The sequence below is a fragment of the Pelodiscus sinensis genome, chromosome 1, assembly GCF_049634645.1.
Source record: "Pelodiscus sinensis isolate JC-2024 chromosome 1, ASM4963464v1, whole genome shotgun sequence".
NCBI lineage: Eukaryota > Metazoa > Chordata > Testudines > Trionychidae > Pelodiscus > Pelodiscus sinensis.
Window position 1 is genome coordinate 70,845,484 of NC_134711.1, and position 17,113 is coordinate 70,862,596.

The 17,113-nt window shown below is 41.9% G+C and overlaps 1 protein-coding gene across 6 annotated transcripts in view; it reads right to left on the minus strand.

Annotated features, from left to right (window-relative positions):
- Positions 1-17,113, minus strand: part of PPP1R12A (protein phosphatase 1 regulatory subunit 12A) — a 181,790-nt gene that overhangs the window by 131,341 nt on the left and 33,336 nt on the right. The window lies entirely within an intron of this gene.

The following is a 17,113-nucleotide window of genomic DNA, read 5'->3' on the forward strand; positions in this document are numbered from 1 at the left end:
CAAATTAGGAAATTCATACTGATGTCTTGCTTTAAATTCTTGTTTTTCTTGGAAAAAACATTTAGAAAAAAGATGTTTTAGAGGAGAGGAAGTCTGGAGAGGTGTTAGATTGTTTATCAGAGGAAAGAAAATTCTCAAACCAACCAAAGCAGTAACTATACAGGAAAAATTGCTGAAAGCTTTAAAAGCATATCTATCAAGTCCTCAAATAGATTTATTTTATCTAAGAGCTATTTTTTGATCAATTAGGCCCTTCTTGAATTGCAGAATCATGATCATCAAGTAATTGCAGCGGAGTTCCACAAAAGGCACAGGGAGGGGAGAGAGGGGAGAAAAATCACAGAAAAACAATACTCTAATAGTGACCATTATTTATTTATATTTATTATCGATTTATTAACAGATAATTTGTAAAAAGTAGAGTAGATACATTTAAGAAAAAATTGTTGGAACTACATAAAAAACCCTCTGCTATTAGGTTACCTATATGCAATCCATTTTAAAAAAAATAACCACACATTGCTTCCAACTACTGTATTACATTCATTAAAAAGTGACTATTACAACACAAAATTCAGAAGATTCAAGTCAACCAGTTGCTGTACAAAGAGTCCAGTCACTTCAATCTTTTACATTTTAGAGGCATTGACTATTAGTTTAGTACTAAGTAAATACTCAAAAAAGTACGCAAAATTATGTACTGTGCAAAGCAAGCTAATTAAAATTGTGGCAACAAAACTAATACTGCAGGATTTACAATACTGGAAAGTTAAGTAGGGCCTTACCTGCAAAGCTTCATTTACAACTATAACTATGCTGGGGAACCCAGATACAACATGACTCCATTTTATATTATTAGACAGGACTCTTAACTGTTCCCCAAAGTATGCTACATCCTCAAGTAAGTTAACTCATATTGCTACTTCAGTGCTTTTTAGGAAATAAGCTAGGTTTTATCTACATCACAAAATTATTGTAACTGGGACAGAAGACAACTCTTTTGACATTTGGTGCCCTACTATAGTTTTGGTTTTTAGCTATAGTGAAGATGGGCTTAAAGGTATAGAATGAGAAGTAATATTTGGCATTTCTACAACCATATAAGGTTTCTATTGCAAACTACATTCCATGTAGGGATTTCCAACTAGTCACTCCCCACCACCCTTGCTGCTGCTATCAGAAAGAGGCAGTGGGGGAAAGGGAGAGAAGGAGAGGGAGCTTCAAAGCAGCAATGCCACATGGACCCTGGGGCCAGATCCTGAGCTCCACACAAGCTCTGCTGCCTTGAAATGCTGCGTGCAGCCCAGGGCTAGCCCCAGGCTGCACGCAACATTTCAAAGCAGCAGCGCTGCGCGAGCCCAGGGTCAGCTGGGGACTCCACACAGCACTTTTACCTTTGAAGTGTCACAGCAGCCCTGGGGCTGTTGCTATATTTCTAAGGCGGAGGCACCAGTATCAGCTAAATAGTCGATGAAAACTGCATAGACTATTCGATTAGCCAACTAATCTGAATGTAACATCCCTAATTCCATAGCCACCTTTTATTCTTTAAGCAACTATATACTTTTTACAGGTCTATAAATGTGTACCTTTAGGATATATTTGCCTATGTAGCCATTTCATATACTGCAAGAGAGAACCCATAGGTCTTCTAAGGACATGACCCTATGTATTCTGTTTATGCAGCTACACACACTACCACATTCACCTCTGTGCTGCGTAAATACATAAGGACAGATATTTTCTCAACTTGACCACCTGCTGTTCTGCTTTCCTCCTCCATGTTAAGAGTATTTTTCTCACAAGGGGGGTATTCAGTATGTTTCTCTGCCAACTTACATATTGCTGCCCTTAAATGGGCAGAGTAGAATGCAGAGAGTAGAATGCAGAGAGAAGGCCCTTTGTAATTCAGAACAGCAAGGAGGCAGGCAACTATATCCCCAGGTCTTCTCAAGAGTTTAATCTACTAATCTGTGCCTTCCCCATCCCCCACTCTCCCTCCTGCGCCCCCCCCCCCCCGACACACACTCACTCACACACACACACACACACACACACACACACACACACACACACACACGAATGAAAACCAGGACATTGAAAGAAGCACTCAATTAGAGAAGTCCTAAAACCCGGAGAATTATTCTTCGGATACAATGTAGATAAAGTGTATACTTATAATATACTTTCACTTTTAAATCTTCTAAAAATTTTCCATAATACTGAAAATTACAGATTTATTATTATTCAAAAAATCCCTTCTACTTTCTTTGTACAGGGCTGATCATGTTTTCATTCGAAGAAAAGAAAATTTGTTGCATAAAGAACTTATCATAAATGCATTAATATTTCACTGAATAAAAAAGTCACAAGACACAAAAGTCGAGTTTAAACAGTAACGTTAACCTGGTTACAATGCACAAATATTATATTTCCTATTCCTGTTTTTCCAATTAAAAATGCATAGATTAATATCAAGTTCAACAGCATGATGTACTTTATACAGGATAAATGTGGTTAAATTAACATTACTTTTGGAATTTAGCCTTTGCATTTCCTGACTGATTTGAACTACGCAGCTTTCAATTTTACAATAAATTGAGAATTGCATTTAGATGTAAAAACTTCTCTTTTCAAAAGCATAATCTGCAAAAAAGACATTTAAAATGTATTAGTTCTGCACAGCAAAATAAACAGTCCGCTTGTTTGCAGCAGTAATTGTCCATAGAAAAAGCCTCTTACATATTTTTAAAACATACATAAGAGAAACTGCCAACACATATCCATACAAATATTGTTGCTAAGAGAATCAAAAGCTTACACATGCAGCACATTAAAAGACATATGACTAACTGGCTTAAAATATTTGACCAAATTTGGTCAGTTTATTGTGCCATAGATGGCAAGAATTTGGATAGCTTAAATATACTTTGAATGTCTTATCTGAGATTGTTTTTCTTAGCTTCACAGGAATGTGTAACCAGCACGATTATCTATAATAAGAGACTCGTTGAAGACACTTGTCATTTACTTCCAGGTGCAGATGGGTTTAAGATGACTTTACTGCCTATTATAGCTCTTAATAGATTCAAGAAACTGGTTCTTCAAAAGCACAAATCTACTGGTTAAAGTCAGAAGAAACTGAGCAACTGTTACTACAGAGTTATGCTGATTTTGTTACTTATTTTAAAAGGACAAGCTTAAAAGGTCAAGCAACTGAAGGCAGGAAGAGGGAAAAGTGTTGTACGATCAAGTACTGTACAGACTTCAGTCTTCTGGGGGTTAGGCGAATTTTTCAAAAACACTACATGTTCATTAAGAGTGCCTTTGTACAATAAATACTGAAGCAAGATTAGAAATAGTGCTATAGTTACTGAAATCTACAGGGAAACAAAGCACTCGCAATTGATCACGCAAAATAACTTGAGATTTTTTTTTAAACCTATGTTCTACCATTTTAAAGGCTTTATAGAAATGCTCGTTGCACACTGGTGGTAAGAATCAACATGAAAAACTGACATTTATCAAAATGTAAATGTGTTTATATGTTCATGTCAAATCTGAATATGCTGGACTGAGTTTTATCAAAGAAAATAGGAGACAGCTTATATAGGCTTTCCCTAAATAAAGAAGCCTGTTTATATTTACTTATTGTCTTCAGCAGCATCTCACGTGATTTGGCTGGGTATTTTCTAAACCCATGGTAGCTAACCAGTTCTGAAGTGAACTGGCCACACTCAACAAGCCAAACAGCCACAGGTGGCTAGTAGGGATGTAATAGTTGACTACCTAATAAGCCTAGGCAGACAAACCTACAAGCCTATATCAGAGGCAGCAAAGGGGAAGGGGGGAGAGGAAACAGGAGCCAGTGCTGGGGGGGAGAAGGGGCGGGAGAGCAGGCTTAAAAGCCGGTTCCCGTCAGCACCATCTCTGCTGGGCTCTTACTACATTTAAAAAAGCAGAGCTGCAATACTGTTCCCAGCTCCTACTACATTTAAACTGAAAAGCCGCAGCATGGTAGCGAGCACCCACCTTTTATCAACTAATTGAGTAGCTGATTAATCACAATTTAACATCCCTAATAGCTAGTGTGTTGGACACCACAGTTCTAAACTCTTCCTGCCACAGTCCATAGAAAAGAAAACTTGGGTATCAACGAGAGCTGAATGTTACATTATCAAGTGACAAACTTATTTTCTCTTTTCCTCTATTTCTCCTTCTTCTGTTGTAGGTCCTCTGATCACCTAATTCACTTTTAAAAGTCATTTTTACTGAGTATCAACAATGCCTCTATTGTTAGCCACTGACAGTTTAGCCCCAAAAGGAAAGTGCAGCATAGTTGTAAGCTGATCTGTAAGATGCAGCTTCAGAACAGATTGCTCTTGTCAATTATAATATGCAATATCCCAAAAGCTATAATAAAAGGAAAGAAACATATGAAACATAAAATGCAAAGCATAAAATACCATGCACCACCATTATGGTGCAAAATACACACACTAAGCAAAAATAAACCAGAACAAATCAGGTAACAAAAGCTGGTTACATTTTCTGATAATGGACACAGGGAAAGAATCCTGAAGAGAAATAAAAGGGAAATGTATTTAAGGTAGGAAAAAGCTAAGTTCCACTCCACCATTAACTCTAGGACTGATGATTTCAACACACAGCAGCAGCAACTCAAGTAAATACCAAGTAAGATCTGGGTTTCAGGAAATAGAGGTCTACCCTAAAAAGTGAAGAAGTGTTACAAAAATTTTGAACAGCACCCTAACTATCTTTAAGTGAATGCGGTCCAGTTTAGACACAGGTCTGCTAATCATGTTAGATTCCAGAATCTTAAAGTTATTCAAAATGTCTTAATATCCCAGTAAGAACAGTTTGTGTAAACAAACCACCTCTTGTAGTGGAGATCAGGGCACCCAGAGAAGAACTGATTAGAGACTATGACGAAGTGGGAGAAACTAACTTATTTCTAGGTAAAGTAGATCTCTCTCTCCCTGGTGTTTATAAAGGTCACTATCCCTGAAGTATTTAAGTCCTCCAGGGTCAGGTGAATTCTGTTCATAAGCACCTACAATACAAACTCAGAACAGTTATGCATGCTGTTTTTAACCAGGTAAGCAAACCCCCAAGAGTACATAAACTTAACTAGGTAATTGCCTAGTTTCACAACAGGCTACATAAAAAGCACTAGCAAATTCAGTACAAACTAAAATTTCACACGACTTGTTAATTCTGCTCTGTAATCTATACACTCAAGTGTATGTTTTTATTATATAATTAGTTTATAATATGATAAAAGTGAGAATGCAAGCAACTTTTCAGCAATAGCATGTTGTGACACTTGTATTTTTAGGTCTGATTTTGTAACCAAGTAGTTTTTAAAATATGCAAAACAGTTCAGACTCCTGCACAGCAATCTGGAAAAGTTGAGCCACTGATTTAAGTTATCTAGATAGCAATTACCTAAAGAATTCAATACATATTGCTCTTGCCTGAGAGAGAAAGAAAACATTTACATACTACATTTTAATGGTATACTAGTGAGCCTGTGGCCCCTGCTCACTATGCTCACCAATCTTCCACCATAGGAGGGGGAGCACTTCCTCTCCACGCATCAAGGCTTTGGGCTCTCTCTCCCCCTCCCTCTCCTTCCTCCCACTCCTCCCATCTCCCCCAGCATGAAGCCAGTGCTGATGCTCCAAACACTGTGGTAGAGAAGAGAGAGGAACGCAAGGCCAAGCAAGCCCAAGATACTTAGGTCAGTGCTGCCGGGTGCCTCCGCCACCACTTTGCAGAAGCATCACTCACTGCTGCAACCCTGTGCATGGCTGGGTGGGAGTGAGCCAGTCTGGGCTTGGGTCTCACCAGGAGAGCTTGGTGTTGGGCTCAAGACGTGGCCACTCAGGGCACAGTGGAGGATGGGGCATTGGGCAGATAAGGAAGCAGGGTACCTCACACTGTGCTTGGCACTTGAGCCTGCTGGCCCAGCACACTGTGAGCACCAAGAATGACAGCGGCCTTGTTCTGGAGCAAGTCATGGCATCCTGGGGTGTGGGAACCTACCTCCATTCCCAGTGTGAGTGGGCCTCACACCAGCCAAAGCAACCCCTGGGCCAGGCGACAGGCTGCCCGAAAGGTCATTAGCAGAGCTGACCCTTGGGCAGAACCCTTGGGCTCTGGAATCTGACTAGGTTTGGCTGCCAGGAGGCTTTTCTGTCCCCAAAGAGAATCCAGGGAGAGAACCCATGCGAGGGCACTGCCTGTGGACGCAGAGTGACATGATGATGTCACTCCGTCATCCCACAGGGAAACTCTTCAGAGAAAGAAATGTAAAAATTTAGAATGCTGGTAAGAAAAAGTTTGTTGCAGTTATTTAAATACTGCACCATACACAGAGCAAAGTTGTGCTGTATTACTGAACGTATCCTAACATGGTATGCAATAGGAATGTTAAAACGCGTTAATACAGGTAAACATATAACCACTGAAAATTTCTGAAAGTTTACACGTGCTTCTTCCTCCCCACCCCCACGCTGCTTCCTCTGTATCAGAGGCAGCAGCACAGGGAACTGGCTTTTATAAGCACAGCTGGTGGTAGCAGCATTGATGTCATAGCTCAAACAAAGGCAGCGGGGGCATACATGCAGGGAAGACATCTTAAAAAAAACAGGAGGGTAGACCGCTCCCCACAAGCACCGGTTTCTGATGCTCCTCCCCACCCCCCACACTTTGTTGCCTCTGATAGAGAGGCAGCAGTTTGGAGGGGGCTGCATCTAACTCTGCACATTAACCACTGATAAAGCCAGGCTCACATTTACATGTTCACATCCCTAGTATACAACCTTTAATATGTTTTTACTTTTCAATCAAGTACACTTTATAGAACCCTCTGTTCAGTTTTTACATAGTATTAGATTTCTCAGTCTAATATTTCTCTAACAGTTTCTAGAGATAATAGAACAAGAGTACATATTAAGCTGACATCTGATTAGTACCTCCATTGACCTAGTCCAATTTGAGATTTCTGCCTATAAAGAAAAAAGGATAACAAACCCTATTTACAGTAACTTGTCAAACCATCTACTGTCACCCAACTTCATTATGCCCTATTTGTCCTCCATACAATGAGATAGATATATATATATATATATATATACATATATATATATATATATATATATATACATATATATATATATATATACACATATACATATATATATATATATATACACATATATACACACACACACACACACACACACACACACACACACACACACATATAGACCTAGGACAACAGTCTCAAATGGATAGCTGTGTTAGTATAACTTGAATAATATTAGTCCTGTGTTACCTTAGAGATTAACAGATATACAGGCAGTCCCCGAGTTACGCGGATCCGACTTATATCCCGGCTGTCCCGCTGCCCCTGTGCTCCGCGGCTTTGCTCCAGATGCCTGTGGTACAGCAGCTGGGGCGCTGCTGGTTGGTCCCATAGCACCGCTCTGGGCGCTACTGGACCAAGCCGGCAGCACCCCAGCTGCTCTGCCCCAGGAGTCCTGATTCAGCCACTGCTGGTCAGTTTCAGCAGCAGCTGACTTGGGGACGCCTGGGGTTCTTAAGTTGAATCTGGATGTAAGAATTGGCATCCAGATTTAGCCTGTTGAAACTGATCAGCGGCTGATTCCAAGAAGCCCGGGGCAGAGCAACTCTGCCTCGGGCTTCCTGTAGTCAGCCGCTGGTCAGTTTCAGCAGCTGCTGAATCTGGATGCCAGTTCCAACTTACATACATATTCAACTTAAGAACAAACCTACAGTCCCTGTCTTGTACGTAACCCGGGGACTGCCTGTATTTGCTTTTGTGGGAAAAAAGTACTCCTTCAGACATACTGCACGTTACAAAGCTGAAATATTTATTGTACACTTTGGAACATTTTCTTTTATAATAAAATACTTAATCTATATCTTAACTGTCACATTCACTCCGTGGTAGACCCCTCAGGAGCACACCCAAAAATATGGTCTTAGGACTGATTGACTGGATGTCACAAGATCTGGATTCTATTCCAGCTGGGTCACAATCTGTATGACCTAAGGCAAATCACTTACCTCCTTCTCAGTTTTTCCATGTGCGAAATGAGGAATAAATGCTACTCTTCATGTTATAACATTAGTTTAGCTGTAGCATATTAGACGGCAGTAAAAATGCATCTTCAAGAAGAAAAAAGAACCAGCCTGCAGTGTGCATACAGAGATTCTTAAATGGAGAAACAGTGACACTGTGTAATAAAACTCGGTATTAAAATGAATTCACATAAAAAGGATAACTAGGTTGTAATGGCCATTATTTTCTAACCTCTGAGTGCCTGAATTGATAACCTTGGCATTCCTTTAATATACTTGGTTTTGGATTTTTTTTTAAGGTTAAAAAAAGCAAAATAAAGAAAAGTTCTACCATGGAACCATAGTGACAGTCACCTGTTTTGTCAGCAAGGTTAGAACCTACCAATCCACAACAAATCTGCTATTTAAGATGATAGTAACAGTAATAGTACGTTGTCATACTCTGTAAGCCAGCCATTAATGGGAGATGAGAGGGACTTTGCCAACAGGTTTCTCTGCTATTTACTGTCAGCAGAGAACTGATTAGATTCAAAATGGAATCCAAGGTTCTCCATGGGAAGTCTTCTCTAATGGCTAAACTTTTCACTCACTTGCCTAATTCCTCCAACCTGTCCCTGTGCCAATCCTACCTCACTGCACTCGGCAACCACACACACACAAGTCCTGTTCCCCATTTTCCTCTGCCCAAGTTTTATTATCCTTTATGTTATCTTTTGTGTCTAGCTAGATTGAGTTCATTTGTGCCTTCACCTTTCTAATTTTGTCCTTTATAGTCATCCTTTGTACTTTGATCTAGCTTTCTATTCATTAGTAGGAAATTTCCCTTTCCATTTCCTATTTATTTACACAATTGCTTATGGTTGCATTTGCTTCTCCAGTAAACTAGATTTTTTTTAATCAATATGGCATTCTTCCTTGATAGCTTTTTGGGTCTCTAAAGTATTCTTAATTCTGAATTATCACTTTTTTTTATTAAACTGTTTCTCCCAGTTTTGTGGAATTGGTAGTTGGAGCACCACAAATATTACTGGTTTGGTCTTTACTCTGTCCCCACATTATAAATATGATCAAGTCATGATCACTTGCATTTAAGTTATTAGTTCTGTGATCAAGTCCTTTGTGTGTGTAAAGACCAATCTAACAAAATTTCGCCTTGCTAGATTTTTAAGTTAGGAAATGTATCTATAAATCTGACATTCCATGGATGTTTTAGTACTGACAAGATTACACCATCTGTCACTCCAACTGAAATTTCACATGATGCAGCTTCTTTTCATACAGGTTAGAGAGATGTTTAATGAGCTGGTTATGCTGCTCCCTAGTGTGATTTTGGTGGTGTGTAGCAGACTCTCACTAATAACCAGAATTGAGCATTAGCAGCTAAGGTATTGATCCAAAAGAATTCCAGACAATTTTCTGGCAAGTTATCAGTGATTTGGAATCTGTCATGTTTGACAGAGCACCATTCTTCCACTCCTCTTGCCCAACTGATCCTTTCTGAACAGGTTTAGCCATTGATTTTTGACAGTCTCGTCATGGGCATTATCCCATCAGGTTTCAGTAGTATCAGATTAAATTTATATTCATAACAAGCAATTCTAGTTCCTCTTGTTTGTTATCCAGCCTTTTAGCCCTGCCTATAAGCAATTAACAATTTCTTATGCTCATGTGCTGTGGTTTCTTTATTAATTTTGTTCTAATTATCTTGATTCTGTACTAAATGAGTGCTCTTAACTCTTTTTATCCTCGTTATTAGTTTAAAATTCTCCTGACTATTCTATCCAGTCTATCCTACTATGGATGTAAGCGACTAGTTGACTATCAAATAAGCATATGGCTTATCAGATAGTAGACTAGTGACTCACCTAGTCACTTTCCCGCCCCCATTGCTGACTATCAGAGAGGCAGCAAAGGGGGGAGGGGAAGCAGAGGGGAGCCATCTTAAAAGCTGGTTCCCCCACAGTATCCACTCTGCAGGGTGTGGGGCTCTTGCTGCATTTCAAAAGCAGCAGCGCTGTGGGGACCACAGGACACTCAAGCAGTCCCCCATTCACCCTGTGCTCCCCGCGGCACTTCTGCCTTTAAAATGTAGCATGTGAGGGCTCTTGCAACATTTCAAAGGCAGAGGCGCCCTTATCAACTAATTGAGTAGCCAGTGGAAATTCCATCAACTATTCGATTAGTTGATTAATATAAATTTAACATCCCTACCTGCTGCCTGTACATCGGAGGTCTTCAGTGAGCATGGAGTAACGATCAGGGGAGCACGGCTGAATAAGCCTCGACCGCAGTACTGTATCCAGATCTCAGAAAAGATGGGGAGAAATTGGACAATGTCCAGAGAAGAGGAACAAAAATGATTAAAGGTCTAAAAAATATGACCTAGGAGGAAAGACTGAAGGAATTGGGTTTGTTTAGTTTGGGAAAAAAAGAGAAGACTAAAAGGGGACTAACAGCAGCTTTCAAATACATAGAAGGGAATTATAAGAAGGAAGGGGAAAAAAATTGTTCTCCTTAACTTCTGATAGGACAAGAAGCAATCGGTTTAAACTACATCAAGGGAAATTTAGGTTGGACTTTAGGGAAAACTTCTAGTCAGGGAGGTTAAACACTGGAATAAATTGCCTGGGGAGGTTGTGGAATCTCTATCATTGGAGATATTTAAGAGCAGACTTAATCATCTGTAAGAGATGATCTAGATGGTGCTTGGTCCCGCCCTGAGGGCAGGGAACTGGACTTGCTGACCTCTCAAAGTCCCTTCTAGGTATTTTCCAGGTATTCTTGATAAGGATGTTAAAGACTAGTGGACTATCCAATAAGCAAATGCTTAGCAATGTCGACTAAGCGACTAGTCAATCCTCCCCCTGCGCCTCCCACTGACTATCAGCAAAGGGAGATGGGGGAGGGGTACTTCAAAGTGGCAGTGCCGCAGAGCGGCGCTGCCACTTTTTAACCCCAAGATGGCAGCTGCACAGCATCGACTCCCCAGTTAATCCCAAGTCCTGGGGAAATGCTGCAGAGAACCCAGGCTCAGCTGTGGAGTCCCCAGCTGAGCACGGGCTCCCCTCTTGCCCCTTTGAATAGCGCAGAAGTGGCATTTCAAAGGGGCAGCGGCTGTACAGCTGATCAGCTGCTGCCCCTTCGAAACTGCTGCCTCCACGCGATTCAAAGGGGCAAGAGGGTAGTCCGGGCTCAGCTGCGGAGTCCCCAGCTGAGTCCAGGCTCCCTTGCCTCTCCTCTGAATTGCGTGGAGGCAGCAGTTTCGAAGGGGCAGCAGCTGATCAGCTGTACAGCCGCTGCCCCTTTGAAACGGCCGTCTCTGCATGATTCAAAGGGGAAGGGGAGCCCATAGCATGAAGGCCAGGGTCAGCTGGGAACTCTGAGTCCCCTGCTGACCCTGGCCTCCATGTCTTTGAAATGCACAAGATCCTCCGCTGGGGACTCTAGTGCAATTCAAAGCAGGCACGCACGTGCAGTCGAGAGTCAGTGGGACTTCCCGTTGGCCCCATGCTGTACGCGGGACTTCTCGCTGGCCCCCCGGCTGGCAATTTATTCCAGTTCAAAGGAGGAATGCGGACGTGCCTATCGACTAGCTGATGGTAATTCCGTCAACTAGTCAATCAACCGCATTTTAACATCCTTAATTTTCAAGGTATTTTAAGATTCTATAAATGAGAAGCTAGGAGTTACACAAGATTGGTAAGACACACAAGGGGGAAAAAATCAACTGTCAGCAAAGATAAGGACAATAAGGAGTTTAGATGGAAGTGACAGAATCAATAGTAATGAAATACTTCACAAAAAACAGATATATCTCAAAGTCTAGTAACACTAAGGATATTCCATGACACTGGAAATAAGCTAATATCGTACTAATATTTTAAAAAGCAACAGGAATATTAAGTAGCCACAGGCCTATCAGTCTGGCATGAACCTTGACGAGATAACGGAGCAGTTGATATCAGACCTAATAAAAGGATAATTTAGATATCCTTCTTCCTCAATAGTGGACTTTTGGCTATAATTTAATGCTGTTGGACTTGAGTTTATGGAAAACCAGTCAGTCAAACTAACTTTTTTTTATTGCGATTAAAAGTCTGGTTGATAAAGGTAATAGTGCTGATGTCACATACTTGGACTACATAAGAAGCTTCGTATTGCATGGCACTGATTAAAAAGCTAGAATGATAAAAAATGTGGAACCAATTACATGGATTAAAATTAGGTAACTGATATGTCTCTAAATGAGACTGCAAATAGAGTCACCGTAACAAAACAAAAACAAATAATGTTTCTACTGAGGGACCTCCAGGGATCTGTTCTCAGCTCTACACAACATTTTTTTAATCACCCAGAGAAGAAAATCATTCATAACATTTGCAAATGACAAAATTGGGGAAGCAATCAACAGTGAAGAGAATAGGACACTAATACAGAAAGATCAAGAATGCTCGGGCATAAGCAAGCAATATGCATTCTAAGTGAAATGCAAATATATACATTGGGAACAATTAATATTGGGAACTATTAATATAGGCCAGGACTGGGAACTATGTTGGAAAGCAGCAACTCAAAGAGATTTTTGGGTTGTGGTGAACAATTAGCAGAACATGAGCTCCTGCATAATACTATGGCCAAAAGTGCTAATGCTGCATCAACTGGGAATCTCAAGTAGGAACACAGAGGTTAATTTTACCTCTGTATTTGGCATGGGTGCAACTTCTGCTGGAATACTACATTCACAAACAAGATGGATGTTGAAAAACTGGAGAGGGTTCAGTAAAGAATCATGTGAATGGTTAATGGACAGAAAACATGCATTATGGTTACTGACAGAGCTCAACCTACTTAGTTTAACAAAGAGAAGACTAAGGGGTGACTTGATTACAGCCTATAATTATCTGCACAGGGAAGAAATATTGAATAGACTCTTCAAACTAGTTGAAGGCATAACATGATCCAATGCCTGGAAGGTGAAACTGGACAAATTTAAATGGGAAATGAGACATTTGTCAGCAAAAGTAATCATCTAGATTCCACTCTTTGCATTTCCAGTGTCAATTTAAAACACTCAAGTCTGCTGAGAGAGAGACAGCAGAAGCTACACTCACTCCTATTACCATCCACAGTCACCCATGCACACTGAAAGCACTCTGTGTGAGACTATCTACACCATTCTCCGCTTCAAAAGCTTTGTAGAACCAACATTGGACTCTTTCTTTTGGGGGGGGGGAGGGAGGGGTAGAAAGGAGAGACTGCCAGGGGGAAGGATGGGAGTTGTACTTCAAGCCTTTTTTTAAAGAAGCAAGTTTTCCTTTCTGCCATACCAATATAATTATACTGAAACACTGTGGGCACACCACTTCATTTATACCAGCTTAAGCTCGTTTCCCCATGAATCAGTTCATCCACAAAGTTCTGTGCTTTTTCAAAATCACTGCACAACATTCATGGTGCAGTGTCCGGACAACTAAGCATTCTGTGATTTCTCCGCACACCACATTGTGGGATACCAACTGGAACTATGCGATTTGGGCTCAAAATAATAAACTCCAATGATTCCTATCACAGTATTCAGGAATTCAGTTTTGAAAATGGCACAAGATCATTAAAAGTGCTGTTAGCATGGCAAGGAACAGAGTGATAAGGACTCTGAATTATGACTCGGACGTTAAAGGGTAACTCGGGGTCGGCAGGCCCCGGCACACATGCCACGGGCAGCACACAAGCCAATTTTTACTGGCACATGGGGAGGGAGCTAGTGCCCCCTCCCCAGCAGACCAGGCTTTTCTTGCCTACCCCTGGGGTAGAGCAGCTGGGGGCTGCCGGGTTGGTCCCGCAGCGCCGCTCCGGACCAACCCGGCAGCACCCCAGCTGCTCTGCCCCAGGCGTCCTGATTCAGCCGCTGCTGGTCAGTTTCAGCAGCGGCTGAATCAGGACGCCTGGGGCAGAGCAGTTTGGGTGCTGCTGGGTTGCTTCAGTAGCGCCGAGGAGCCACGCTACTGGAGCAACCCAGCAGCACCGCCCCAGGCGTCCCCAAGTCAGCCGCTGCTGAAACTGACCAGCGGCTGACTACAGGAAGCCCGAGGCAGAGTTGCTCTGCCCCAGGCTTCCTGGAATCAGCCGCTGATCAGTTTCAGCAGCAGCTGACTTGGGGACGCCTGGGTTTCTTAAGTTGAATCTGTATGTAAGTCAGAACTGGCATCCAGATTCAGCCACCGTTGAAACTGATCAGTTTCAGCAGCGGCTGACGCCAGTTCCGACTTACATACAGATTCAACTTAAGAACAAACCTACAGTCCCTATCTTGTACATAACCCGGGGACTGCCTGTAGTTTGATCTCAATTAACTGGCTGTAAGAAATTATGAAATTGAAATGCTTCTAGTGGGTTCCATAAGGATCAATACACTGGGTATGACATACCCAGTGAGAGCTGGGACTGAGCAAGCCTGGCTTGTGCCAGGTCCGGGACGGCAGCAACTCTGAATTTTAAAATGTAGTAAGAGCCATTGGGGGAGCCAGGACAGAGTGCCTTCCCTTATCGACTAATGATGTAGTCGATACAAACTGTATCGACTACATGATTTTAGCCAGTAACACACCTCTTAACATCCTTAGCTGTCAGACAGGTACTGCTGCACCAATTCATAAAGGTGGACACCACAACAGGTTATGAATCATTGAATACTAGAACTGGAAGGGACCTCAGTTCTGCTAGGGTGCCAGAAGCAGGATTTGGCCAGGAGACCAGCAACCCATTCCCGAATCAGCCTCTGCCTGCCCCACCCCTGCACAGGCTGCAGCCATGTGCTCTGTAAATAAACTACCAGTCTTCTGTACCTCATGGCTGCCTGTTATTGAAACAGGCAGCTCCCATTGGCCAGTTTCTTGACAGAAGCCGACCAATGGGTTTGTACTGGGGGTGGAAGTAGCTCCTTAAGCTTTTCCCCCTCCCTCCAGGCTCTATTTTTAAAAGTGAAACTGTCTCTCAGCTGCATTTGAGCAGCGTGCAGGTGAGGTAAGTAGGGAGCCTGCCTAGGGCTCCCTGCAGCATCCACGGGCCGGATCCAGTGGCCTGACGAACCAGATGCAGCCCACGGGCCATATTTTGCCCAGACCTGGTCTGTGACAAGGCTGGGTGCTTCAGAGAAAATTGTGCCCTGTATTATACTTGCTTACTGTGTTTAGAACAACATCTGAGAACAAGGAAGAGAGTCTCAGGTGAACTGGGAGGCTGAAGGAGAGAAACTAGAAGAACTCAGAACAGCCAAAGAGGATGGCTCTGCAAAATGCCCCAACTGATTAAGGAACTGTAGTGCTCCTACTTGGAGATCAAAATACAGTGGAGAAAAATCAAAGTAAGATACCCAAAGAAATAAATGAAGTGAATATACTTTGTGTAATGATTTTTATTAGTGGGAGCTGTTCCTCAAAAAATGGTTCAACGTACTTGTAATTCATTTAAGTATGTGATTAACTGAATGTGCACCTCTGCAGGCTGCTACAATTTGGGTATGTGAGTTTGCCACAAGCTAGATTCACAAAGGGGCATACCTGAATGTGTGCCACATTTAAAATGAGGTGACAACATTCTGTCAAGATTATCCTGGAATAGTATGGCACAAAGAGAGGCCAGGCCAGTTGCAAAGCAATGCAATGCAATGCAATTTCCAAGCAGTGGGAGGACTCTCTGAAACAGTACAGTTAATTTAAGTTAGTATACATCCACACAAACCATACACTAGCAAATGTCACATCCAAAATGGACTGAAGTACAATAAGATGCTAAACAAATAAAAAAAAAAAAACTTTGTGGACACAAGGGAGTTTGTGCCAGAAAAACTAAAGTTTAAAAAAAATAACTTTCCATTTAAAAAAGGCTTGAGAGAGACAAGAAAGGAGTTTCAAGCTGTGTCAACAAAACCTAGTGGTCAATAGCAACAAAGGCAGCTGAAACATCATGGGAAATTCCTATTTGTTCTTTTCCATCACTAAGAGATCATTTTAGATCAAACAGACAAAGGCTGTATTTGTACTATAAACACGTTTAAGACAAACTAGATGCAGTTCTAGCAATCTGTCAAACTCAGGAACTGCTAGAAGTCATTTTACTGCTCCCCTCCCAGGGTAGATACAGGGTGGTAATTCAGCAAAATCATCCAATATACAACACCTAAACTTTACTTCTGGGTGACCTTAGACAAGTTACTCCCTTTTCCCTTCCCTACGTATCAGTTATCTATAAAATTAGGAGTGATTCTGATTTCCTTGAAAAGAAATTGAGTTCTACTGATTAAAAAGGGTAACAACTAGATTTTTTAATTGTAAAGCAATGGCTATTCCAGAGAAGCTGGAAAAGGATGCTCTGTCTAATCCTGGGGGAATTCTGCACTATGGGACATGCACAGAACTCATGTTCCCTGAAGTTTTTTTCTCTGCAGAAAACACATTCTGCCAGAGAGAGGCACTGCAGTTATGTCTTTTGCCCACCAAAAAGCACAGGCTTACTGGGTAGTCAAGTCACTACTCAGCTAGTTCCTCTCACCCCCTACCTCCTACTGGCCTCTGGAACAGAGAAACAGCAAACGGCACAAGTGGGGACTGAAGCAGCCCTTGCTCATGCTGGACCAACTGCTTTACCTCTGCCTTTTAAGTTAGTATAGGCAGAGGCGGTGCAGTGGGGGAAACCTGAGTGAGTGGGGACTGCTTGAGACCCCACTCACGCCAGGTTTCCAGCTGCGATTCTGCCTTTTAAATATAGAAAGAGCCGCAGGCAGCTCTTACTACATTTAAAAGGCAGAGGCACAGCCAGGATAGCAAATGCCTTGCCTGACCTCTCGATGGAGTAGAAATTCCATCGACTATTCAATTAGCTGATTCATCAAAATTTAACATCCCTGGTTGTGGTGCCAGAACAAAAGTAGCCAGCTGCATTCCTCAACACCCTGCCTGCAGAGCCAAATTAGGAGACTGGGATA